This window comes from Arachis hypogaea, chromosome 3 (genome assembly GCF_003086295.3).
Source record: "Arachis hypogaea cultivar Tifrunner chromosome 3, arahy.Tifrunner.gnm2.J5K5, whole genome shotgun sequence".
Lineage (NCBI taxonomy): Eukaryota > Viridiplantae > Streptophyta > Magnoliopsida > Fabales > Fabaceae > Arachis > Arachis hypogaea.
The window spans coordinates 44767481-44795355 of record NC_092038.1 but is presented as its reverse complement, the minus strand read 5'-3'; the positions used below and the strand labels follow the sequence as shown (position 1 = coordinate 44795355).

The 27875-nt window shown below is 34.1% G+C and overlaps 1 long non-coding RNA gene across 1 annotated transcript; it reads left to right on the top strand.

The window, feature by feature from the left end:
- The first annotated feature begins 18317 nt into the window (after positions 1–18317).
- Positions 18318–25080, top strand: LOC140182638 (uncharacterized). The gene is made up of 2 exons (XR_011878613.1): positions 18318–18625; positions 24475–25080. It is a non-coding gene; the product is annotated as an uncharacterized lncRNA (long non-coding RNA).
- The last annotated feature ends 2795 nt before the right edge of the window (positions 25081–27875 follow it).

Below are 27875 nucleotides of genomic sequence, written 5' to 3'. Positions count from 1 at the left end.
TAAAAAAATTATAACCAATTTAGCAATAATTTTATAAGAATAATCTTCGACACAAACAAATTAAACATAGTTATTGTTCATACGCTGACTCACTACTTAGCCAGATCCAAAATAAACAAAACCCAATCAACAGACATCAATTTGATCGAATTAGTAACTAACTCCTATAATCTCTCCTACTCATCTAGAAATGAGATATCAACAACTTTTCTAACAAGAAGAAACGGTTATCCACCATTAAAAGTGGAATTACTCTAAAAAGTGGTTATCGACTCTACATCTACCACTATAAATACACTGATACCCTCAGGTACATTTCGAACCCAATCTACTAAAAATCTGCCTAAAACTCTTGCTAGCTTAAGCATCGGAGTCCCTTGAAGGTACCACCCACACCTCCTCACGAAGAACTCGGACAGTGGTACCTTGGCACTAGTAGATGTCGGATCTTGCCTCAAAAGGAGTCTGGATCTCATGTTCAGGCCTACAAGCAACCTAGTTTCAGGTAATCCTCGGAACATTAGTGTCGTTGTTGAGGACCCACAAGTCTACATCCAATCATGACGGATGATCGTCCGGAAGACGGACATACAACATCTGAATCTGAGCCAAAATAGCACAACGATGATTGTGCACTCGTACTACCTCCATGGCGAGATGGAGCAGATGGCAACAATGGGAAGGAGATTTCACGAAACCCCCAACCTAGAAGAATAAATTCAAAAATTCATCCACCTGAGAACATGGTAAATTAGAGCCCAGCAGAGCTTTTGGGTCTAATGCATGGACACCAGAGACGACTGGAGCAGCTTGAGCAAGAGCTAGAGCGACAATGAGAATCAAAAAGAGACCTTAGAAGAGAAGTATGACGACGAAGAAAATTAAAAGAAAATATTTTAAAACTGGAAGCTAACCTTAGAGGTTGAAACAACCATGCAGATCGAGAAGACACCCATTGAGAGGAAAAGATCCATTCCTTGAAGAGATCATGCGGACTAGAGTTCTCTGAAACTTTAAAAGCCCTGGCATGGTCCTCTATGATGGAACGACGACCTGAGACACCATCTAAGTAACTTTAAAAGCCGAATGTCCTTGGCCAATGTGTCGGATGCAACTCATTGCAAAGCTTTCCCGACGACGTTAACCAAGGTGGCAATGAAATGGATGGCTCGATAGTCTACCACCCCGTTTTATAACTTATTTCGACGACCGTGCAAGGAATTTCCTTACCGATTCTCCATCTAGAAAGATAAACTTAAACACGCTAGAAGTCTCCTTGGGGTCAAGCAAGAAGTCAGAGAAACTCTCCGAGCTTATACGGAAAGATTCAACAAAGCCTACCTGAAAATTCAAAACTTTCCAATAGAAACGGTCATAATGGGGCTAGTTAATGGCCTCAAAGAAGGACCATTCTCCCTATCCATATCAAAAAAGCACCCGACTTCCTTGTACGAAGTGCAAAAATGAGCAGAAAAACATATCAACATGGAAGAAAATTTCCGACTAAGAGAACCTATCCTGAGGCAAAACCCTCATTACCAGGATCGAGATAAAGAGAACAAAGCAAAGAAAACAAATGAATACAACTCGGATAAATCTCAAAGGTATCACAACTACACCTCGCTATGAGTTTCCCTTGTCGACATTTATAGGGAGATCTGCCATACCGAGAAGCTTCCACCTTCTCATCCCATCAATAAAAAAAAGGTGAGAGTCAGACAGAATATTGTGAGTACCACAAGATATACGAACATTCCACCAATGATTGTTACAACTTGAAAAATGTGATAGAAAAATTGGCCAAGGAAGGTCATTGGAGAGATACTTGGCGAAAAGATCATATGATCAAGGGTTACAGAAAAGAGAGGAAGAAGGCAGAAATTGACGCAATCGGCCACCCTGAACTCCTAATAAACACGTTCACATGATAGCTGGAGGATTTTCAGGAGGTGGCATAACCAAATCCTCCCGCAAGAGACATTTAAAAGAAGTCTATCAAGTCAGAGAAGAGGTCATCAAATTTAGGTTACATAAGCATAATAAATACCAACAAAAAGGTATCTACAAAAGTGCAAAGAAGTACTACCTAGCTCGGTACGAACATAGCTCGACTTTCTTACCAAAAATTTCTTGGTATCAAGGTTGGGAGCTCGGCCCCAATATTCTTGGAACAAGGCTACTACACACTCTTCAACCTCGTCTAAGTCCTCGAGTTTGTATTTTATAATTGTGGAGAACTCCTCCCAGTACAGACTAAAAATGTTCCATCTCTCTCATTTAGAAAGAAAGGTCAGACACCCTCAATAGATAGGATCCTGAAAAACTAATTTTTGAAATCATGAAAAGAATCATAAAAAATGAAAAAACCTTTCTTCCTTGAACAACTCAGAAGAAAATCCAACCCTATTTCTCGAAATTGAATGATTTGGTGAGTAGAAAAAGATAGAAAACTTTGGAGGATAAAGGCAGTAAAGTTCTCGACTTATTAGTTGATAATTTTTCATAAAACCTCAAGAATTAGGGTGGAATTGAGAAGGGACAACTTTACAGAGATGGAGAATTTCAGATTCAAAATCAGAAAAAGGAAGACTCACCCCTATCCTAGTAAAAGCACTCATACATGTAAATGAAATGACGTTTCGACTTATCAAGTCAGAAAAAATAAAATTTCTCTTCGGTATCAGCAATCACAATATCATATTTATCCTCATCTCCCCGATCTTTACACAGCCTATGTTATCTACGAAAAATTTCGATATATTCATTATTAATTACAGGGATAGCAGAAAGCACAGTAATATCTACCCAGTCTAGGTCGGATGGAACTTTGAAAGATATGTTGAGTATTACTGAGCGAGACATAAAGCTATACCTATAATATAGCAAAAGAAAATCATCACTACAAGCCAGAAACTCGGGTACACAACACACACATTCGGCCAAGTCCACAAGAGGTTGGATCACCTTCAACAAAAGAACTCCATAGTTCTAAAACCCTCTTGCGAACATAGCAAATAAACCACATTACTAGAGCTTGAAATTGCACCATTTCAGAAGAAACAATGGCACCATTTGGGACACAAAATAAAGCCCCGCATTCAACACACAAATCCATAGCAAAAGAATAATTTTCAAAGAAAGATAAGAACGCAAAAGATACATTTTCAACGGAACATTGATAACTACCACTAAGAAACCTTTTTTTCACAAACATTAGCAACGACAACATCAGAAGCACATTATCCACCAAGAAACATGGATACAGAAACAAAACAAGAAAGGCGAGACCAACCTTGAAGGAGGAACAAATGAAAGAATGCATGTGACAGCAAAACACGAATGTTTCAGAAGCCTTAGAACAAACACGAGCGAAAATTCGAAGTAGAAATCCAAGATAGCAAAAATCTTGAAGAAAAAATAGGAATGGGGTTACAATGAAATAACAAGCCTTGAGAGATAATGAAGAAAGAAGTTTCGGAAGAAGAAGTGAAAAGAAGAAAGAGAAAAGGGATTGAGTATTTATAAGACTCTAGGGGCAGAATGATAAATTCATCCCCCCATTTATGACACACACGATTATCAAAATAATCATACGGAATGTGCGAATGAGCATGAAAACACAGAACGCTTCAAATTCGTAAACACATCGAGTACCCGACCTAACTCCTTGAAAGGCGGTTTACCCGACGTGATAAACTGACATCATAATAAGTCCAAACCAATCTGTAAATTCTTGAGACCGATCTAATGAAGATCGGTCTCAAGTTGGGGGCATTTTCATACCCTGGCCCACTACTTAGTTAGGTCCAAAATAAGCAAAGCCCAATCAACAAACATCAGTTGGATCGACACATGCCCAACTTCATAGAGGTCGGGCGGGATGCTGTTGTGCAAGCCTTACTTGCTCGAATCAATAACTAACTCCTACAATCTCTGCTGCTCATCTAAAAAGGAGATCTCAACAACTTTCCTAACAAAAAAGAACGGTTATCCACCATTAAAGGTGGAACTACTCTAAAAGGTGGTTATCGACTCTACATCTACCACTATAAATACACTGACACCTTCAGATATACTTCGAACCAAATCTACTAAAAACTTACCTAAAACCCTTGCTAACTTAAGCATAGGAATCCCTTGCAGGTACCACCCGCCATTTCTCACGAGGAACTCAGACGACGGCACCTTGACACCAGTAGACATCGGACGCTGCTCCAAAAGGAGTCTGGACCTAAACAACCCAGTTGCTAGTAACCCTCGAAGCAGTTATCATACATTATTGTTGGATTCGTCCTAAACTTTTTAAAAATTAGCTATTAGAGATATATTTAATACAAATCGAAAATTTTTGGGATAAAATTAAAAAAAAAATAAAATGTAAGATATTTTTAAAATTTTTGATAAATTTTAAAAAAATATATATTTTTTAAATATTGGGAGTAAAATTTTAATTTAAAATTAGAAAAATATTACATTTCAATTGTTGAGTTATTTATTAACCAGACCCTTGCTTATCATACAAAGGAAACTAGAACAAGTCATAATCTTGAAAAGTGAAGCAAAAGGCAGATGAAACAAAATAAAATAAGAATGTGATACAAGAAAAGTAGAAAACTATGGCAAATTGTAGTGTGTGTCCTTAGGGGAAGGTTCGTTGGTTTGTCCGCCACTTGGTAGTTGTAGGGAACGGAATAAACACATGGATGTACCAAATAATAATAATTAGAAGGGAAAAGAAATAAATATATAAAAGAACCTTATAGTCATCCGATTCCGATAGATACAAGTCTTATCTGTCCCATCTGATATGTTATGCTAAATGCAAATATGCTTAACTTTGCATCTACACATCTCTAAGTATTCACGTACCCGCAATCATCACTCATGCATTCGCGCGCTCTCTTCCTTTTTCTGATGACTTTCTCTTTTTGAACATTTTTTATTTTTTCAAAAAAGTGTTACTATTTGAAGAATAATAAGTTGTCCAATTATTTTTTTAAAGAAAATTACCAATTTTTTAAGATTAAACTTATAAATTATTTATATATACTCTTGATTAAAAATTGTTTTATATGTACAAATTCACTTTGAAAACCCATTTAAGTAATGAACACGGTATTAATAATTTTATCAAAATAAAGAATAGTGTAATTTCCAGAATTTTTTTTTAAATGTTGGGCTGAGAGTGGTGTTAGCCACTAAAATGACTCAGCAAGTGAGATTAACGGCGCTATGAGAACCATCAGTATTAGCGACGAAAATATCGACGCCGTTAAGTAGAAAATGGTGCTGACATTTTGTGCAAAACGTTATCAATGTTTTGTCCTACATGGTCGACACGTGACAATTCTTTCTCTTTTAGTTCTCACACATTAACCAAAAAGTCAACCCTTCTTTTCCTCGTTCATTCTTTCTTCTCCGGTTTTTATCCTCATCTCTATTGTCTCATCCATTTTGAAAAATAAATCTAAAAGTTGAAAATTGATTTTTCTCATTCAACAAAAAAAATAATAGCCTCGTACATAGAAAAAAGTTACATACTTTATATGTTTTATTAGTAATTAGTTAGAGTTAATCTTATTTTTTTTGAACTAAAAGTTTTAGAAACAAACAGTATATAATTTTTTTTTAAATTAATTTTTGTTTAGTAGATAAATAAATCAGTTGTTAATTGATTAGGAGTAGTTAGAAAATATATTTTATTTGTTATAGTTATAATAGTAGTATTAGTTGTTAATATTAATAAATTGTTGTTAGTGTATAGTATTAATTGGATGTTAGTATATATATACATTTTTAATTTTAGTTTTAGTTTAATTAATTGTTTTAAAAAAAATTATTAATTTTAGTTTCATTTTATATAATTTTTTGGAAAAATATCCCGTTTTAGTAATTTTAGTTTTGTTTTAATTTTTTTTAAAAACAGACTTTTTAATAATTTTAGTTATATTTTAAATATTTAAAAAACATAATTATTTAGTAATTTTAGTTTTATTTTAAATAATTGATTTCAAAAAAGAATTATTTATCTAATACTTGTTAGTGTCTAATTTTTTAGTGATTTATGTTTTTGGGTTAAACACATAATTATTTATTTTTAGAAAGTTTTTTATACAAAATGTTAGATGTTTCAGTTTTAATTATATGTGTAGTGATTTAGTTTTTAATAATAAAATTGAATTATTTTTAATTATTAATATATGTTGTTAGGCTTTTTATTTTAGTTATTTATTGGAAAACAGAATTATTCTTATTAAATGATAGCTATATTTACTAATTTTAGGCCTTTTTTTTGCAATATTTATTCAAAATAAGAAAATCATATTTAGATCGAATAATTATTAATACTTAGGATATGTTTTTAATAAATAGATTCAGAGTTATTAATATTAATGTTTTTAGTTAAAGAAAAGGAAAATCTAAGTAATGGTTTATATATTTATTTTTACTATAGAGTTAAAAATAAAGATAGAAAAACTAACATCACACGTGCTGACAAGCGTATATCAGAATATCTTTAACATTATGTATATATAAATAATTTTTGTATTCACTGTTGTGCTTAATAATTAGTAATTCAGTTAGTAATTATAAATTATTTAGATTTTTAGTAATTATTAATTATATTTGTTACTAAACAGAGTATTAATTTAGTAATTGTAATTATTGATTAGTTTTGGTTATTGACTGGTAGTTGTTACTTTTGTTTTTAGGGTTTAAGAAATTTGCACACGAGACACGCCAAGTAGACACATATGATATTCGGGTGGAGAAACAACTAAGAGAGAGTGGGCTCTTTCATATATCTCAGATTGGGAAGATCTTGTCTCACAGTCTGACTATAGACGCACCGATTGAAAGGTGGCGTCCTGAGATGCACACGTTTCATCTTCCACACGGCGAGTGCACGATTAACTTGGAAGATGTTGCCATGATTTTCGGACTCCGAACTCACGACTTGCCAGTGAATAGATCAACTAACTATAGCACAAGTGGATTGGAGAACGAGTGCATGACCCAATTTGATAGTGCTCTTAACTCGAATGACACCATAAAAGAAACAGAATTAAGTTGGTATGGTTCCGCACCCTAAAGCGGTGCCAATATTTGACTGATCGAGTAAGTATTTGCTTGAAAGTATTTGCCGTTACTGTGTGATTTTTCTCAGATTCAGAAATTTAGTTGGGGTTCAACTTGCCTCACACACATGTATCGATTCTTATGTCGGGTATCGAGGTATAATTGTAAAGATATGGATGCTCCTTTGACGTTGCTCTTTGTGTGAGCCTGGTGCATGTATGGCATCAAGATTCAAATTATGCATAAACAATGGCTTTTCAGATGAATGTTGATCCACTAGTGCATGAGCAACATCTGCCACATCTCCCTCAACTGATATATCATCTTCTTCCACATCTTCAGTTGGACCAACAACTTGATAATTACCTCCAAACTCTTCATCACTTTTAATACTGTTCATTAGCCACATGCATTATTTGAAATTGAATGAAATCACCAAATACTAGTGCAGGCTGTCTGTACAAAATATTTGTCACTCTCTTCAGACCTTGATGATCTACAGTCTGACAAAGTACACTCTTAAATCCTTCATATGTTATTGAAAGAGGAACAAAAATAACACATAGATTCTGACACAAAAAACTCACACCCTCATGTGTATCCTACAAAATCTGACTTTTGAAATATATTCTTAAACTAACACAACTTTTCATTTTATACGCTCACTATATTTACTTACAACTTTTTTCAATCAACAAATGCAAAGCAACTTCAACTGCTAAAGAGGTAAGATCTTTGAGCTCTCTCAAAATTTAAAGACGAAAAATTTTTTTTTGTTCACTTTCTGCTCTGCTCAAAGTGTTTTCAGCATAACTCCAACGTTTCTTTTATAGTTGATTTTATATTTTTTTATTCATACCAGTACAAAACGTCAACAACGTTTTCACTTTTTTGCAAAACATCAGCACCGTTTTGATCATCTTTAACTTTAAAATTCGTGTCAATACAAAACAGCATTGCTGTTTTCTATTTTTTAATTAAAAAAAATTATTCAATCACAAAACGGCAAAGCTAATTTCTACTTCTATCACTTTTTTTAATATTTATTTCTACACAAAACGGCAACGCCATTTTCGCTTTAACCATAAAAAGTTTTAACTACATACAAGATGTTTCCACCATTTTATGTGTTCTGACAAAAAAAAATTTCTACAGCAATGTTAAACTCACATATAGAAAAATATCAAAGAGAATCACACATCTCCTTTATAATATTTAAAAACAGAACCTAATTTACATAGATAAATTAAATGAAAAAATTACACAAATATCCTAAACTGAATTTCGTTACATGCATGTCTCGTTTGACTAAATATGTAAATCGACTCAAATAAATTCGATTTACACTTTTTCCATATAAATTGAATTAATTGAATTCGATTTATATATATATATGCTATATGAATAGTAAATTAAATTAAGTTTATTCGATTTATGTTAAAAAATTATAAATTAAATTTATTTTATTTGAATTACATAAAAAATCAAACAAAATATTTGTAACAAAACTCAATTTAAGACATTTGTATCATTTTTTTTCTCATTCAATTTATCTATATAAATTACCCTAAAGAATATGACTTAAACTCAGGAAATTCTTACAATAAACTAAACTATCTACTAAAATGTCTTTATGATATATGGATTGAACTTGTTCTTTAGTAATTGTGCTGAAGATTGTGGAGCGAAATTCCCATTAAAGGTAAATTTAGAAAGATTTGAGGTGTCTAAAATTATATGTTAAATAATATAAAAAAAGGCTCATTTTACTTTTAAAACAATATTTCTATTTAGAGGCACTTTTGTCAATGAATACATTGTATAAGGGTAATTTTAAGTTAACCTTTATTTTTACACCATTTAACAAATTTAGGATATAAAGATTATTTGTTGACAAATTTTATAAAGATGGAAAATCAAACAACTCTAAATTAAAGTCTTTCGTGTATGTATGTATGTCTGTCTGTGTGTGTATATTATATATTAAACACATTTTATTTTGGTTTTGAAGTACATAAAAAATCGTATAAAAATGAAGTTTGATTAACATAAAATATTACATAAATAATCTATAAAGACATAAATTTTAAGTTAAACTAACGGTAACTTTTATGAAAGAAATTACTAAAATAAAAAATTATTCAATAGTATACGTAAAAACACTTAGAGTTACTCTAAAATGTCACTCGACATGCAATTGTATGCATTTCATCTTAGACGCAGAGGCAGAGCATTGCTAGAAAGGTCTTGTAGAATATATATATTTCTTATTTATATATATAGATAAATATTCATACATGGTTTGAAATTTATCTTAGAAGAATCAATTCGAGCGTTGGTATTTCCTTGTAATTTCAATAACTACCGCAGATATTATCAATGCACGAAGTAACTCTAACAAAAATTTAAAGAAAATATGAAATGATATGGAACAAATGTACAATTGAAATAATGCTATGGTGGTCCACCCAAGATTTTCAAACTGAGGCGCCAATAGTCGACCAGAATTCAAACAAGAAGAACAAATATATACGGCTAAGAATTTCAAATTTTGAAGTAGCCTTAAACTGAATTTCTTGATGCTACTCAATCTTTATCCCTTTCCTTTGTCCTTTAGTTACCACTAATATTGTTGTGTAGGAATATAAATATAATTAGGGATGGAAAAAAATAATTTTAATCGCATATATACACAGAAATTATTCGCAACGGAGAGATTAACAAAAACATGCAAAATCTCTATAGAAATTGAGATTCATTCCACGAATAAATGGGTACAGAACGAGGATTGAGGTACCCACTTTATGGGATCTACGAAAACAAATTTATTTAAATGTCTTTATATATATTTAAGGATAATTTAGATGAATAAATAGTTTGGGAATGAAAATTATATAGAATTGTATTTGAATTTGATCTATTTGATTAAATTGTATAGGATTTTATTATGACTGTATTAATTATTTTTAAAAAAATTTAAAACATAATATCCATGGATGCTCACGAGGATCTGCCTTTCTTGCGGAGAGAAATAAACGGGACCCGTATCGAAAATGAGGCAGAAATGGAACATTTTACTAAATGGGGACGAGAAGTGTGATAGGATCCTTATTCTATGGAGACCCATTGCCATCCCTAAATAAAATAACGGTCTGAACCTAATTATATCAGTACATATGTTTTTTAGAATTTAATATTTGTGCATTGCAATAAGAGTAAGGCTAGGAAATCAATTTAGGTTGGTGGAATAGTTAGTTCACGTGCTTATTTATCAGGGTTCAAATCCTATTTTATGCATGTAATAATTTATTAGCCAGCGACAGACTTTTAAATGGAACTCAAACAATCATTGGCCTCCAAACTAGAGGATACCGTGAGGGAAAAAAATTATTTTTCCTAACTTAAATTTTAGATCCCTAAATCATAAATTCTTAACCTTACATTCTAAATTATAAATACTAAATCCTAAAATTAGCTAGTATTGACTAACTAAAAATTAATCTTAATATTTTTCTTATAATAATTATTTATGAAAAAGTATAGGAAGTCAACTGTAGTATAGGCCAACTCAGGTAACTCTCCCATAATCCAAATTTTGAAATTCAAAAAATTTTAAAAATTCAAAAAATTTGTTTTTGTGCCCTTTCCATATCTGCGTCATACAACTCTAAGCTATAAACTACTCCCTGTACGTGCTCTCGTACTCTCTCTCACTCCTTCTCCTCCCGACCATAATACCTTCGGTGTCTGCCTCCTCCCGGCCGTCGAGCCATCGTCGTGTCTCCATTGCGTCACCCTCGTCGTGCGAATCAACTTCTGCTTTGGCCTTTCGTCGCGTGCAGTCACTTCGCGTTGTCGGCATCTATCGTGTGGTCATCTTATCCATTACAACATCAGGGTCCTGCTTTTGACATCGACGATGTCCTCACCATTGTGCAGCCTCCACCATTGTCACATAGAAGCACTCGCATAGGCTCAAATACCCTATCGCGCCGCCGCTGCATTCCGAGTCCTCGCGGTCTTCACCTGTGAAGTAGTATGCCACTATGTTACCCTCCACTACCATTAAATTAGGGGTATTCACCCGCACCGTTCACACAGCAAATTTGATCACCTCATCACCAGCCACCCTCAATCATGTCCATTTTGATAGAAGGTGATTTTAAAGCATTTGTGAGTTTTGAATGTTTCACTATATATATATATGCATTCTTTAAATGTTTTTCGAATGTTTCTTTTCAAGTAAATGAATGTTTCTGTTTCAAGATTTTGGATGTTTCTTTCCATGTTTTTTATGTGGGTTACTAAATGTTTTTTTCCTAGATTTCGGAATTTTTTTCGGGCAGTGTGCATTCCTTTTTCTTGAATTTTTTTAATTATTTTTTTGGATGTTTCTTTTCGATTAAATGGATATTTTATTTACAGGTTTTAGATGTTTCTTTTTGAGTAGATGAATAATTTTTTTATGTGGATTACTGTATGTTTTTTCATACGTTTAGGAATGTTTCTTTTCGGAGGAGGGCGCAACGGCACATGTTTTTTGAAATTTAAAAAATTGGTTCAAGTTGGCTGGTATCCTAGTTAATTATCTAACAAAATTAATTATTTATTTATTAAATAAAATTAAAAAATAAATAATTATTAACATAAACAACTTTAACTATGACTCAACAATAAATTTTTTAATTTTATTGTTACTCTACTCTAATTACAACTATAAAAGAAGAGAAAGAAAGTTGCATGAAATAAGATTTTTTATGGTATTTTTTAATCTGATTGATTAAGAATTAATTTGTCACAAATCGAAATTTTATTTAAAAATTTTTTGCTAGTCAATAATTTGTTGGTATAAAATAGAATCTGAATCTCTAATACTTATTTAAGCGAATAAGTGAACTAACTACTTGATTTATTTAAGTTGGTTCACAACGAGGTATATTTTATTGAAAAAGTATAGGTAACCAACAATATTTTGAACAATGTGTGAACAATGTGAATTAATAGGGTTAAAAGAGTAATTAATACTAAATTTAATTAGTAGCATTAAATTAGGGTGTAGTGTATTTTTATTTGATTAGTGGTTGTTCATGTTGTTCAAGATAATCATTGTTTACCTAGCATTCTCCTATTTTATTTAAGCCAGATGAGTTGGACATACAGTTCCAATCCATAATGGATATTTTAATACATGCATGATAGTATGATACTATCAAATTTTTTTCTCGTAAATACAAAGAATGCCTAAGACACAAAATGAGTATTCTAATGGACCATATGATCATAAAAGGCCAATATTAAAGAAAATCTCATATTCTAAGCTATTCAAATTGTGATGTTAATGGTTTGACGAATAAGACGAGAGAGAGGAAGAGTGAAAGTTGAGAGAGAGAAAAAAATTAGTTCTTCTCATTTTGATAATTTCTAATTAATGAAAAACAGAAAAGTGAAAAATTTTATGTACTCCTTATGTACTCCTACTATAATTAATTACCATCAATAATAAACCAATAAAAAATAATTTAGGTAACACCCTCTCGTAAGTTAAATTTGTATAAATCTAACTATACTAATTTAGAAACATTAGTAAGAAAAGGACCTTATGGCAGAGTTTTGATAAGAAAATCAGTCGTTGGTCTTTGGAATGAACTGTCATGAGATGAATAAGACCAGACAAATGATTTTTACGAACAATGTGGTAGTCTATTTCAATGTGTTTGGTTCTTTCATGAAAGATAAAATTATCGGCAATGTGAATGAATAACTGCTTGTCACATAATAGAGTAACTTTTTGAAGTGGCAAACTAATGAAATCCATTAAGAAAGATAACCAACTAGCTTCACAAGTTGCAACATCAAGAGACCTATATTTAGTTTATGTAAACAACTTGGCAACTGTAATTTGCTTCTTACTCTTTCAGCTAACGAGAGAGTTCCCAAGCATGAAGCAATAATTGAAAACGGAGCGACGAGTATCGGCATAGGTAGCTCAGTCAGCATCGGCAAATCCAGTGAGATATAAATTATAAGTAGAGGAGAAGAATAGACCAATTGTAGGTCTACCTTTTAAATATCGGAGTACGCAAAAAGTAGCCTGTAGGTGAAAAGTGGTTGCACAGTCCAAAAACTAGCTCAAACATCCCATAGCATAAGAAATATCGGGTCTAGTGTTTGTGAGGTAAATGAGTCGGCCGATGAGTTGTCTGTAAGTAGTGTTGTCTATTAAAATAGTACCTAGCTCCTTCGAGAGTATTTGACTATAATCAAATAGAGTGGAGAGAGGCTTGCAATCTAGATAACCAAAATCCTTGAGAATGTCCATGGTGTACTTCCACTGATAAATCTGAATTCTAGAATTGAAGCGTGCTACTTCCATTCCCAAGAAGTACTTGAGATCACCAAGATCCTTTATTTTGAATTTGTCATCCAAAATTTGCTTGATGGAATTGATTTCGCTAATATCATCCCCGGTTAAAACCAAGTAATCAACATATAATAGAATGGCAGTGAAACTTTCAGATTGTTTCTTGATGAAGAAGGAATGATCATAAAAAAAAATTGCATATAACCAGCATCAACATGAGTTTGAGTGAGCTTAATGTTCCATTGTCTGCTTGCTTGCTTAAGACCATACAGAGACAATTTACAAACCAAAACTGGTTGTAGCACAGAAAAATTGGGTGGTATCCTCACATAAACTTCCTTGTCCAAATTTCCGTGAAGGAAGGTAGTATTGACGTCCAACTGTTTCAAATGCCATTTCTTTGCTACTGCAAATGCTAACATTACTCGTAGAGTAGTCATTTTGACAACTGGACTAAAAGTATTACCATAATCCACTCCTTACAGTTGAGTGAATCCTTTTGCAACTAGTCTTGCTTTATGCCTTTCTATGGTGCCATCGAGACTGAATTTTACCCGAAAAATCTATTTGTAATCCACAGCCTTCTTGTCTTTTGGGAGTTCACTGAGACACCAAGTTATGTTTTGATCTAGAGTTATCAATTCAGCTTGTATTGCCTTTCTCAAACATTCATGCGCAGCCACTTTCTCATAAGTGCTATGTTTCGAATTTGAGGTGATGACTAGAGAAAGGGACTTATATTTTAGAGTTAGTTTATCATATAACAAGTATTGTAAGATAGGATATAAAGAGTTAGAGTTGGCAAAGTTGCTAGAGTGAGTTGCACGGGTTATCGTACAATGGTAGTCTTTCAAATAAGCAGGCAGTTTCTTGAATCTTTCAGATTTTCTAGTGATGCAATCATGTGTGATGTTGTAGTTTTGTGATGCATGTGCATTGTTAGTGTGCAGTGTGGTAATGGGTGCAATGGTGTGTGACGAAATTGGTGAGAGCTCTGAGCTTGAGAAATATTTATTTGAATCTGTGAGTGTGGTATGTGTGGGTGATTGCAAATAATGCGTAGATGGTGTATCATATTGAGAAAGATCAATGCATTGTGAAATACGAGTGAGCACTATAGGAATGTCCGTGCTAGTGGAATGTGAAAATGGAAAATGAGTTTCATAGAAAGTTACATTTCTAAATATGAAAATTTCCTTTGATTTTAAATCAACAAGTTGAAAACTCTTTGTTCCTAGTTTAAAATCGAGAAAAGTTGTTTTCCTGGCTCTTGAGTCTAATTTTGTTCTTGAATTTGTTAATGTAGAGGCATATGCAAGAGAATCAAATACTCTTAAATATGAAAGGTCAAGAAAGTTACCATACAAAAGCTTATAAGGACTAGCATTATCTAGTTTATTGTTGGACACCCTATTAATTAGGTGAATAGCGTGAGCAGCTGCGTATTACTAAAAATAATGTAGAATTCCTCATTGAAACAATAGTACTCTAGTAACACCTAAAATATGCTGGTGTTTTTGCTCTACAATCTCATTTTGCTATGATATTTCTATGCAAGAAATTTGGTGTGAAATGCAGTTGATGCAAAAAGGATTTTAGAGTGAATTCTAGTCCATTGTCAGTCCTTATACACTTAATTTGTTTTTTAAATTGTACTCTGACAAAATTCACAAAATTAATAACCAATTGTGATGCCTTAGATTTGCTTTTCATAAAAAAATCCAAGTGTGTTATCCACTAAAGTAAAAAAATACCTATGTTCTTCATTGGAAGGGACAGAAATAGGACTCTAGATATCTATATGAACTAAGTCAAAACAATCTTTTATTTCAGTTGTACTAAGATCAAAAGATAATTTCTTTTATTTTGCAAAATAACATAAGTCACAAGGAAGTTTTGAAACAATACAATCTATAAAAGGATAATATTTCTTCAGTAAAATCAGTTTATGCATGGGTATGTGTCCTAATCTAAGATGCCAAATATTGTTGTGCTCAGTGTGTGAAGGTGTTGTGGGATGAGTTGTAGTTGTAGTTGCCGCCAATGAAACTTGCTTTATTAGAGGAAGGGAAAAGTGAGAGAATTCTAGTTCTCTACTCATTGTATATAACCCTTCTCTATACTTAACAATGCCAATCATCTTTGATGTGGATCAATCTTGTATCTCACAACACTTATCATCGATTAACTGTTGGCAATGTAAGTTTGAGGTTAATTTTGACAAAGAGATCAGTTTAAAATCAAAAGAAGGAATGTACAAAATATTTTTGAAAAAAAAATTTTTAGAGACTGTGATTATGCCAATGATGGTATTGATAGTTTTGGTCCCATTTGACAATATCACATTGATTGGAGCAATATTTTAAAAGTTTGTAAAATCTTTTGAGTAAAAAATCACATTATCTATTGCACAGTAGTCAATGACTTATAGTATAGATTTTAGAGTGTTAATACTCATAATTCTTGCATTAAAATGTAATACAATGGTTTTACCTAAAGCAGAGGTAGTCAAAATTTGGTTTGTACTACGAGGTTGTTGCTACACATTTTTGTCTTTGATCAACCCTAACAAGGCAAATCTTTGCTCTAGAGTAAACTCAAATCTTGATATTCTAATATTCTCTTAGAGACAATTGAGTTGAGATTGTTTGTCACTGAGTATATCATCATGCTCCTCGGTGATCACATGACTGATTGTGGTATTTTGTTACTGCCGTTGCTAGAGATGGAAGAGTACCCATACTTTTTGTAGCACACATCTTCTGTGTAGTCTTGCTTGTTCCAATGAGAGCATGCCATTATAGCTCCATGACCTCTACTACTTAGATTTTCTTTAGGGTAGAGAAAATAAGGGTTTGATTGATCTTGAATCGGACTTATGTTGCTCTTCGAAATTTGAGATTGAAGATTTGTGAGTTGATGGAGGAGATTGGCATTGCTTCAAAATCACTACTTGATGATCTGTTTACCATGTCTGCCATTTTGAAAAATCAATGTATCATAGAGTAATAAGGATTCAAATCTTCTTCTTCATTCCAACTCGTTGATCAAAACAGCTATGTTCACCAAGAAAGAATCTTACAAAATAGCCTCTCATCAAACTCTATTGGATGAGTTTGAAGAGGTAAGAAAGGGAAAAGAAAATGTCGAAGGAAAAATAAGGGAAAGAAAGAAACCACATCATTGACAACTATTGGCAATTTACAACTTTTTAATTCGATTCATAACTTGGTTGCTCTTCATGTCCACCGCACCATGAAGAAAATCTCATGTCACTATTCAAGTTGTGATGTTAATGGTTTGATGAACCAAAAGAGAAGAAGAGTGAAAGTTGAGACCGGGAGAAAAATTAGTTCTTCTCATTTTGATAATTTCCAATTAATGAAATAACAAAAAAGTGAAAATCTTATGTACTCCTTATATACTCTTATTATAATTAATTATCATCAATATTAAACTAATAAAAAAATAATCTAAATAACAAATATTTTAAATGGAATCCAAATGGAATGACACCAACTTCTACAATGGAAATGAATAAATGAGAATGTAGTTCAAACTTTAGAAAAATTCTTATATATATATAAAAAAAAAATTGAAATCTGACATGTTAAAGACATCTTGAGATAAGTGTATTGTATATGACAAAAATAAGGAAATAAAGCAAATAAAAAAAATTAAACAATACAAGTGAAATTAAAAATTTATTTCAAATGTTAAAAATAGAGATAAAATTAAATTAAATTAAATATTAAAAATATTTTTAAAATTTTTTGAAAAATTTCAAGAAATAAAACTTTATCTTAATATGTATTTTCGAATAAAATTACGGGCGCAAGATATTTCTTTTACATTTAATATTGTTTCTTTCTACATTTATAAGTTCAGTAGGTGATAACTTATGATACATTCTTTTTTATTGGAGCTTCAGGTGCCCGTGTCATCAACATCAGATGAGATCTTGTTATTGGTGTTTATTTTTTTAATGAGACGGGATCATAAAAACAAAAAGTTGACACAATTGACTAATTAAAATTTTAAATTTAATTATAGTTATTTGTATATATGTAAACAAAACGAGTGTTCAAACCTTGTTTCATGTATAATTATAAAAGATAAAGATTCAATGCTAATGAATGAGAGATGGTATATTTTGTTGTAGACACCTAAAAGAAAAATGATAATACTGTTAATATTGATTATGTTAAATGAAGAAATCTAGGCTAAAATAGTAAAACTTATGTGTATCTTCTTTCTTCTTTTCTTAAAAGAGATCTATCATAAAAGAAAAAAAATTACATGAGTACAATGAAAAAGAAAAAAATATATGAGATTTCGACCTCTCAAGTTATAGAGATAATGCTCAATTTTGGATTCTAGAGTTTCATTCAATAATTAATTAGTTTGGTTTTGAATTTTATAGTTATGAATCAAATTGATCTTCTTATCACCAATTTAATTAAGGTAATAATTATGTGTAGTTAATCATTATTGTGACAACCTAATAACTAATTAACATTACGCTAAAGGTGTTAGGCTCAACTTTGTTTTTCAGTGAACTAAATTGAACCATCTTTATTTTGAGAGACTAAATTAAGTTTGATACTTTAAATTGTGTTTATTTTGAGTATTAGGACTGAGACTAAGAGCTGAGATTTATTATTATGTTTGTTGTTAGAAATTAAAATTAAAATTTTAGTCCTAAGATTTAAAATTTTAGTCTCTTCAGTATCTCCTTCAGAAAATAAGAATACAAAAAATTAAAATTTTTAAAAATAAAAGCTGAAACTTTAATAACATTTCTTTTTAAATTTATCCTCGTTCAAATTTTAAAATTCTAATTTATCCCACGTATTTTGTCTTCCATCTTAACAATATCACCACAACTTCTGAACCAGCGAAGCTTCCTCTCTCACTCCTACCTTTTCCGCAGTCTCCACCAAACACCACCACCGAATGCCACCACCGTACCCTCCTCCTTCTTTCCTTTTTCTGTTAATGATGGTGGTGACTGTCACGTGGCAACCACAAGATCAAGGGTTTTAGGAGATCTATGACCTTCCCAAATAGCAGATTTCACATTCTTCTTCCGTTGACAAGGCTCAGATTTGACAGCACCTTTAGCACTACTCTTAGTTCCTTAACTTCAACAATTACCTCTCCTTCATCTTCTCTCGTGCTAAGGTTTCCATCACTTCCCACTTCTCAGTTCTTTTTTTCTTAATTAAATTTCTTGTGCTAATTTTGGTTTTTGTTTCAAATTCTCAGCTAGACTCCATTATAATTTTTGTGGTACTTAATTTCGCATTAATATTGAAACAACGAGGGTTTCCTATATTGTTTCTTTCAGGAGATGGTTGTGGAGTTTGTTGAACACTCACATTTAGTTATTTTTATGTAAAGTTGATAGTTGAGAATCGTTAGATGATGATTTAGTTAAACTTACCAAATCATCTAATAGTTTTTAAATATCAACTTTACATGAAGGCAGCTGTATGTGAGTTTCCATTGTGGAGTTTTATGAAAAAGATTTATTTTGTTTTTATTTTTTTAATAAGTAAAAATATTTTAGTAATTATCATTATTTCAGTCTCTATATTTATCTTGAACCAAACAAAATACTAAAACATTACTCAATCATGTACACTTTACACCAATCATAATACATAAATTTAATTTGTCAGTTTCTATCTTTCAATCTCTATCTCTCAGTCTCTCTTCCAAACGCAACCTAAGTCTCAAGTGAGCTAGTTGTTAAACTCAAAGTATATAACAATTTTTTTGGTGTCAAGACATTCTACAAGAGAAAAGAAATCAAAACAAAACTTAACCACCTATCCTAACATTAGAACAAAGATTTGCGGAAGGTCTTCATTAGGAACTGACGAAATCACATGATTAAGAGTACTTTTAACCCCATATCTAGCTAATCAATCTCCAGCTATATTAGCTTTGTGCAAAATCCAATACAACTGAACAACCCATTACTAAAGGGCAAGCTATTAGATTTTAGTAACAAAATCAATGACTTCAGACTTATTTAAAACACTGAGATCTTGAAGAAGAAGTTATCTAAACAATTAGTAACAGACAATCTCTTTAATACTATATTGTTAGACTAAAACAAATTTTCTCCAAACTACAAACAGTTCACCTCTAAATATATACTTCAAAGAGAAATACTATCCAAACAGCTTGGAGATTGAATAACCATCAAAGTCTCTAATAACAGAACCAAACCTAGTAAAACCCAAATTAGAAACAAGACTAGGATCACAATTAATGTTATAACAATTGCCGGATGCGTTGCTAGTTTTTTTTTCTCCTTTATTTAAGTTGAGCAGTGTCCAACCACTGATGAGGAGAAACAAGCAATGGATGAAATTCCTTATGCCTTAGCTTTTGGAAGCTTGATGTATGCTATGGTGTGTACTAGACCAGACATTACTTATGTAGTTGGTGCTGTGAATCGTTTCCTCTCTAATCCAGGTAAAGAATATTTAGATGATGTTAAAAGGACTATGAGATATCTCAAATGTACAACTAACTTGAGTTGGAGTTTTGGTAGTGAGAAGCGTTTGCTAGTTGGCTTTACTAATGCAGACATGGCAGGAGATGTTGATTCTCAAAAGTCTACTTTAGGTTATTTGGTCAAGTTTGCAGGAGGAGCTATTTTATGACAGTTAAGGCTATAGAAGTGTGTTGCACTTTTTACCATAGGGCAGAGTTTATTATAGCAACTGAAGCATGTAAAGAGTTATTGTGGACGAAGAAGTTTCTTCGAGAGTTTGGTTTCAAACAAGACCATTATGTATTTGTTGTGTGATGGTCAAAATGCTATTTATCTTGCTAAGAATTCTACTTTTCCTACAAGATTTAAACATATTGATGTTAGGCATCACTAGATACAAGATGTGTTGAATTCCAAGTTGTTAGAATTTGAGAAAGTTCACACTGATGATAATGGTGATGATATGATGACAAAAGCATTGCCATGAGATAAGCTTGAAACATGTTGTTTGATAGTTGGGATGGCGAGGGCCTCCACCTAGTCGAGAAGGGGGAGATTATTGAGCTTTTTTCTCTTCTTTGTGAGGCCCAAGCCCAATTTTTTGAGGTGTCTCCTTGTGTCACTATTCTAATAAGATTTTTTGGGGTCATTGAGAGTGAGAAAGAGAGAGAGCATCCACAAAGTGAGAGAAAAAAGAAAAAAAACATAAATCCCGTTTTTATGCAGAGTAGCAGACTTCAAACAACAGTTTCTCATTCGTTCACTTTGGGATCAGCAAAAAATTTGAACTGAATCTTCATCTCATTTTGTTCTTCATTCAAAAGGGTGAAGATGTTGATTGGAGGTCTGTAGAGGGAGAAATCTGCTTCGAACAATAGTTCTATTATTTGGTATTTTTCATCTTCTTGTCTCTCATCTATAAGCTTTGGTGCCTTGATATTTTGGTTGATTGTATACACGATTTGTGCTTTGTTTGAGACTTTAATTTCTTGTACTTCATATTTGATTATAGTGGAGCCATTTTTCTGGTCTTGGTGACTCGTGATTTTTACCTCACATTGAGGGATTTTTCACGTTAAAATATTAGTGTGTTCTTGTTGTTACTTTAGTTAAAATATTTGCCTGCTTATAGTTGCTGTCATATTATGTTGTGAACGCTTCCATATTGTTCTTGTATTGGATATTTATGTTGTTTTCGCTGTCAGACACTTTCAAGCAACAACCTTGTGATCAGACGAGGGATGGCAATTTCCCCCGACGGGGCGGGTATCCGCGGGGATTTACCCGCCGGGGAGCAGATATGGGGAACGTTTTTTTCCCGCGGGTGGCGGGGATGGGTATCCGGTTATTAAATGGGGCGGTGGCAGGGGAAGAGGTACCCGCCCCGTGGGTACCCGTATAATACCCACAAATATAAAATTACATAAATGCCTATATATATATATATATATATATATATATATATATATATATATATATATATATATATATATTACGTTAAAAGCCCAAATGTTACCCTAGCAGCCGCCTCTTCACTTCAAATTCATTCTCAAACGCTCTCCTTCAACCCAGTAGCCATCTCCTTCTTCCTCTGCATATAGCTGTTGCTTCTCTTCTCCAACAACAGCGTCTCAGCCGTCTTCCTCCTACCTCGTCACCTCGCCAGCCATGCCAAGGTTCTCTCGGTGCTTACAAGCCTCATCGTTGGTCACTGCCTCCTCCTTCATTCACATCGTAAATCACCGCCCTATCACTCACTATCGCCGCCTCATCATCGCCGTTCGCCGCCTCCTGCTCCTTGCTCATTCATCATCATTGCAGTTGATAGGCAAAATTGTGAATCATACTTTTCACAACTCGAACAATTCCTAGCAATGGCTCCAAAAACTTGGTGCACAATACTATGGTTCACACACATTTTCCACAATTTCGTACAACTAACCAGCAAGTGCACTGGGTCGTCCAAGTAATAAACCTTACGTGAGTAAGAGTCAATCCCACGGAGATTGTTGGTATGAAGCAAGCTATGGTCATCTTGTAAATCTCAGTTAGGCGGATTCTAATGGTTATAATGGTTTTTGAATATAAAGATAAATAAAGCATAAAATAGAGATAGAGATACTCATGTAATTCATTGGTGGGAATTTCAGATAAGCGCATGAAGATACTGTGTTCCTTCTGAATCTCTGCTTTCCTACTGCTTTCATCCAATCATTCTTACTCCTTTCCATGGTAAGCTGTATGTTGGGGGATCACCGTTGTCAATGGCTACCGTCCGTCCTCTCAGTGAAAATGGTCCAGGTGCGCTGTCACCACACGGCTAATCATCTGTCGGTTCTCGATCATGTAAGAATAGGATTTACTATCCTTTTGCGTTGTCACCATGACCTACAGTCGCGAGTTTGAAGCTTGTCACAGTCATTCAATCCCTGAATCCTACTCAGGATACCACAGACAAGGTTTAGACTTTCCGGATCCTCAAGAATGCTGCCAACGGATTCTAGCTTATACCACGAAGATTCTGATTAAGGAATCCAAGAGATATTCATTCAAGCTTATTTGCATGTAGAACGAAAGTGGTTGTCAGGCACACGTTCATAAGTGAGAATGGTGATGAGCGTCACATAATCATCACATTCATCAGGTTCTTGGGTGCGAATGGATATCTTAGAATAAAAATAAGCATGAATTGAATAGAAAACAGTAGTAATTGCATTAATACTCGAGGAACAGCAGAGCTCCACACCCTTAATCTATGATGTGTAGAAACTCCACCATTGAAAATACATAAGTGATAAAGGTGTTCATTAGTTCCGGCCCCAGAGAGGGAACCAGGATAACCAAGACTCTCAATACAATAGTAAAAAGTTCTACTTATACTAAACTAGTTACTAGGGTTTACGGAAATAAGTCTAGGTGCAGAAATCCACTTCCGGGGCCCACTTTGGTGTGTGCTTGGGCTTAGCTTGAGCTTAACACGTGAAGAGGCTTCTCTTGGGGTTAAACACCAAGTTGTAACGTGCTTTTGGCATTTAACTTTGGTTTGTGACGTGTTTCTGGCATTTTACTCCAGAATGCAGCATGGAGCTGGCGTTCAACGCCAGTTTGTGTCGTCTAAACTCGAATAAAGTACGGACTATTATATATTGCTGGAAAGCCCTAGATGTCTACTTTCCAACGCAATTGAGAGTGCCATTTGGTGTTCTGTGGCTCCAGAAAAACCATTTCGAGTGTAAGGAGGTCAGAATCCAACAACATCTGTAGTCCTTTTTCAGCCTCCTATCAGATTTTTGCTCAGGTCCCTCAATTTCAGCCAGAAAATACCTGAAATCACAGAAAAACACAAATACTCATAGTAAAGTCCAGAAATGTGAATTTTGCATAAAAACTAATAAAAACATCCCTAAAAGTAGCTCGATCCTACTAAAAACTACCTAAAAACAATGCCAAAAAGCGTATAAATTATCCGCTCATCACAACACCGAACCTAAATTGTTGCTTGTCCCCAAGCAACTGAAATTCAAATAGAATAAAAAGAAGAGAATATACTATAAATCCCAAAATATCAATGAATATTTGTTCTAATTAGATGAGCAGGACTTGTAGCTTTTTACTTCTGAACAATTTTGGCATCTCACTTTATCCTTAGAAGTTTAGAATGATTGGCATCCAAAGGAACTCAATGTTCAGATAGTGTTATTGATTCTCCTAGTTAAGTATGTTGATTCTTGAACACAGCTACTTTTATGAGTCTTGGCCGTAGCCCTAAGCACTTTGTTTTCCAGTATTACCACTGGATACATAAATGCCACAGACACATGACTGGGTGAACTTTTTCAGATTGTGACTCAGCTTTGCTAAAGTCCCCAGTTAGAGGTGTCCAGAGCTCTTAAGCACACTCTTTTTGCTTTGGATCACGACTTTAACCACTCAGTCTCAAGTTTTTTATTTGGACCTTCATGACACAAGCACATGGTTAGGGACAACTTGATTTAGCCGCTTAGGCCTGGATTTTATTTCCTTGGGCCCTCCTATCCATTGATGCTCAAAGCCTTGGATCCTTTTTACCCTTGCCTTTTGGTTTTAAGGGCTATTGGCTTTTTCTGCTTACTTTTTTTTCTCTTTTTTTATTTTTTTGCAAGCTTCTTCTTTTTCACTGCTTTTTCTTGCTTCAAGAATCAATTTCATGATTTTTCAAATTATCAATAACATTTCTCTTTGTTCATCATTCTTTCAAGAGCCAACAATTTTAACATTCATAAACAACAAGATAAAAAATATGCACTGTTTAAGCAGTCATTCAGAAAACAAAAGGTATTGTCACCACATCAATATAATTAAACTAATTTCAAGGATGAATTTGAAATTCATTGATGAGCGGATAATTTATACGCTTTTTGGCATTGTTTTTAATATATTTTTAGTATGTTTTAGTTAGTTTTTATTATGTTTTTATTAGTTTTAATTAAAAATCACATTTATGGACTTTACTATGAGTTTTTGTATTTTTTTGTGATTTCAGGTATTTTCTGGCTGAAATTGAGAGACCTGAGCAAAAATATGATTCAGAGGCTGAAAAAGGACTGCAGATGCTGTTGGATTCTGACCTCACTGCACTCGAAGTAGATTTTATGGAGCTACAGAAGCCCAATTGGCGCGCTCTCAATTGCGTTGGAAAGTAGACATCCTGGGCTTTCCAGAAATATATAATAGTCCATATTTTGCTCAAGAATTGATGGCCCAAACCGGCGTTCCAAATCAGCTTCAGAATTCCCGGCGTTTAATGCCGGAACTGGCACAAAAGTTGGAGTCAAACGCCCAAACTGGCACAATAGCTGGCGTTTAACTCCAAGAAAAGTCTCTACACATGAAAGCTTCAATGCTCAGCCCAAGCACACACCAAGTGGACCCCAGAAGTGCATTTTTACGTCATTTACTCATTCTTGTAAACCCTAGGTCACTAGTTCACTATAAATAAGACTTTTTGCTATTGTATCTGGACCTCATGACACTTTACACATTTCATATTGTATCTTCTATGGCATGAGTCTCTAAACCCCATGGTTGGGGGTGAGGAGCTCTGCTGTGTCTTGATGAATTAATGCAATTACTACTGTTTTTCATTCAATCACGCTTGCTTCTATTCTAAGATACCACTTGTTCTTCAACCTGATGAATGTGATGATCCGTGACACTCATCACCATTCTCACCTATGAACATATGCCTGACAACCACCTCCGTTCTACCTTCGATTGAGTGTGTATCTCTTGGATTCCTTAATCAGAATCTTCGTGGTATAAGCTAGAATCCATTGGCGGCCATTCTTGAGAATCTGGAAAGTCTAAACCTTGTCTGTGGTATTCCGAGTAGGATTCAGGGATTGAATGGCTGTGATGAGCTTCAAACTCGCGAGTGTTGGGCGTAGTGACAGATGCAAAAGGATCAATGGATCCTATTCCAACATGATCGAGAACCGACAGATGATTAGCCATGCGGTGACAGCATGCGTTGAACATTTTCACTGAGAGGACAGGAGGTAGCCATTGACAACAGTGAAACCCAACATACAGCTTGCCATGGAAGGAGCCTTGCGTGCATGAAGAAAAAGACAGTAAGAAAGCAGAGATTCAGAAGATAGAGCATCTCCAAAACCTCAACCTGTTCTCCATTACTGCAAAACAAGTATTTATTTCATGTTCTTTTACTTTTTACAATTAAATCTGAGAATTATTGATATCCTTACTAAGAGTTACAAGATAACCATAGCTTGCTTCAAGCCGAAAATCTTCGTGGGATCGACCCTTACTCACGTAAGGTATTACTTGGACGACCCAGTGCACTTGCTAGTTAGTTGTGCGAAATTACAAAAGTGTGATTGTGATTTCGTGCACCACTCATGTACTTATTGTTCTTTTGTATTAGAAACATTTTTCATTTAAGAAAGGTGAAGGATTCATGGAATTATTCATAGCCTTAAGACATAGTTACTAAATACTAATGATCATGTAGTACTGACTCAAAACATAGACAAACATATAGCATAAAACTGAAAAACAGAGAGATAAGAACAAGGAAGTTAAGGAATGAGTCCACCTTAGTGAGGGTGGCGCCTTCTTCTTGAAGGACCAATGGTGTTCTTGAGCTCCTCTATGTCTCTTCCTTGCCTTTGTTGCTCCTCCTTCATAGCACTTTGATCTTCTCTAATCTCATTGAGAATGATGGAGTGCTCTTGGTGTTCCACCCTTAATTGGTTCATGTTATGACTCAATCCTTCTAGAGAAGTGTTGAGTTGTTCCCAATAGTTATTTGGAGGAAAATGCATCCCTTGAGGCATCTCAGGGATTTCTTGATGATGAGCTTCTTCATGCGTCTCTTGAGATCCATGAATGTTCTCTCTTGTTTGCTCTATCCTCTTCTTAGTGATGGGCTTGTCCTCTTCAATGAGGATGTCTCCTTCTATGACAACTCAAGCTAAGTTGCATAGATGACAAATGAGATGAGGAAAAGCTAGCCTTGCCAAGGTGGAGGGCTTTTTGGCTACTTTGTAGAGTTCTAGAGATATGACTTCATGAACTTCTACTTCCTCTCCAATCATGATGCTATGGATCATGATGGCCTGATCCACAGTTACTTTGGATCGGTTGCTAGTGGGAATGATGGAGCGTTGGATGAACTCCAACCATCCTCTAGCCACAGGCTTAAGGTTCAGTCTTCTCAATTGAACCGGCGTGCCTTTTGAGTCTCTTTTCCATTGAGCTCCTTCCACACATATGTCCATGAGGACTTGGTCCAACCTTTGATCAAAGTTGACCCTTCTAGTGTAGGGGCGTGCCTCTTCTTACATCATAGGCAAGTTGAACGCTAACTGATGAGCGGATAATTTATACGCTTTTTGGCATTGTTTTTTAGATAGTTTTTAGTGTAATCTAGCTATTTTTAGGGATGTTTTCATTAGTTTTTATGCTAAATTCACATTTCTGGACTTTACTATGAGTTTGCGTGTTTTTCTGTGATTTCAGGTAATTTCTGGCTGAAATTGAGGGACCTGAGCAAGACTCTGATAAAAGGCTGACAAAGGACTACTGATGCTGTTGGATTCTGACCTCCCTGCACTCGAAATGGATTTTACGGATCTACAAAACTCCAAATGGCACGCTCTCAACGGCGTTGGAAAGTAGACATCCAGAAATTTCCAGCAATATATAATAGTCCATACTTTATTCGTGATTAGACGACGTAAACTGGCGCTCAATGCCAGTTCCATGCTGCATTCTGGAGTCAAATGCCAGAAACACGTCTCGAACCAGAGTTGAACGCCAAAAACACGTTATAACTTAGCGTTCAACTTCAAAAGAAGCCTCAGCTCGTGTAAAGTTCAAGCTCAGCCCAAGCACACACCAAGTGGGCCCCGAAAGTGGATTTTTGCATCAATTACTTACTTCTGTAAACCCTAGTAGCTAGTCTAGTATAAATAGGATTTTTACTATTGTATTCAGTGTCTTTTGACCACATCTTGGGTCTTTTTTCCTATTATTTGAATTTCACATCATATTTTGGGGGCTGGCCATTCGGCCATGCCTGGACCTTCACTTATGTATTTTCAACGATGGAGTTTCTACACACCATAGATTAAGGGTGTGGAGCTCTGCTGTACCTCAAGTTTTAATGCAATTACTACTATTTTTATTCAATTCAGTTTATTCCTGTTCTAAGATATTCGTTGCACTTCCACATGATGAATGTGATGATCCGTGACACTCATAATCATTCTCACCTATGAACGCATGACTGACAACCACTTCCGTTCTACCTTAGACCGGGCGCGTATCTATTGGATTCCTTAATCCGAATCTTCATGGTATAAGCTAGAATTGATGGCGGCATTCATGACAATCCGGAAAGTCTATACCTTGTCTGTGGTA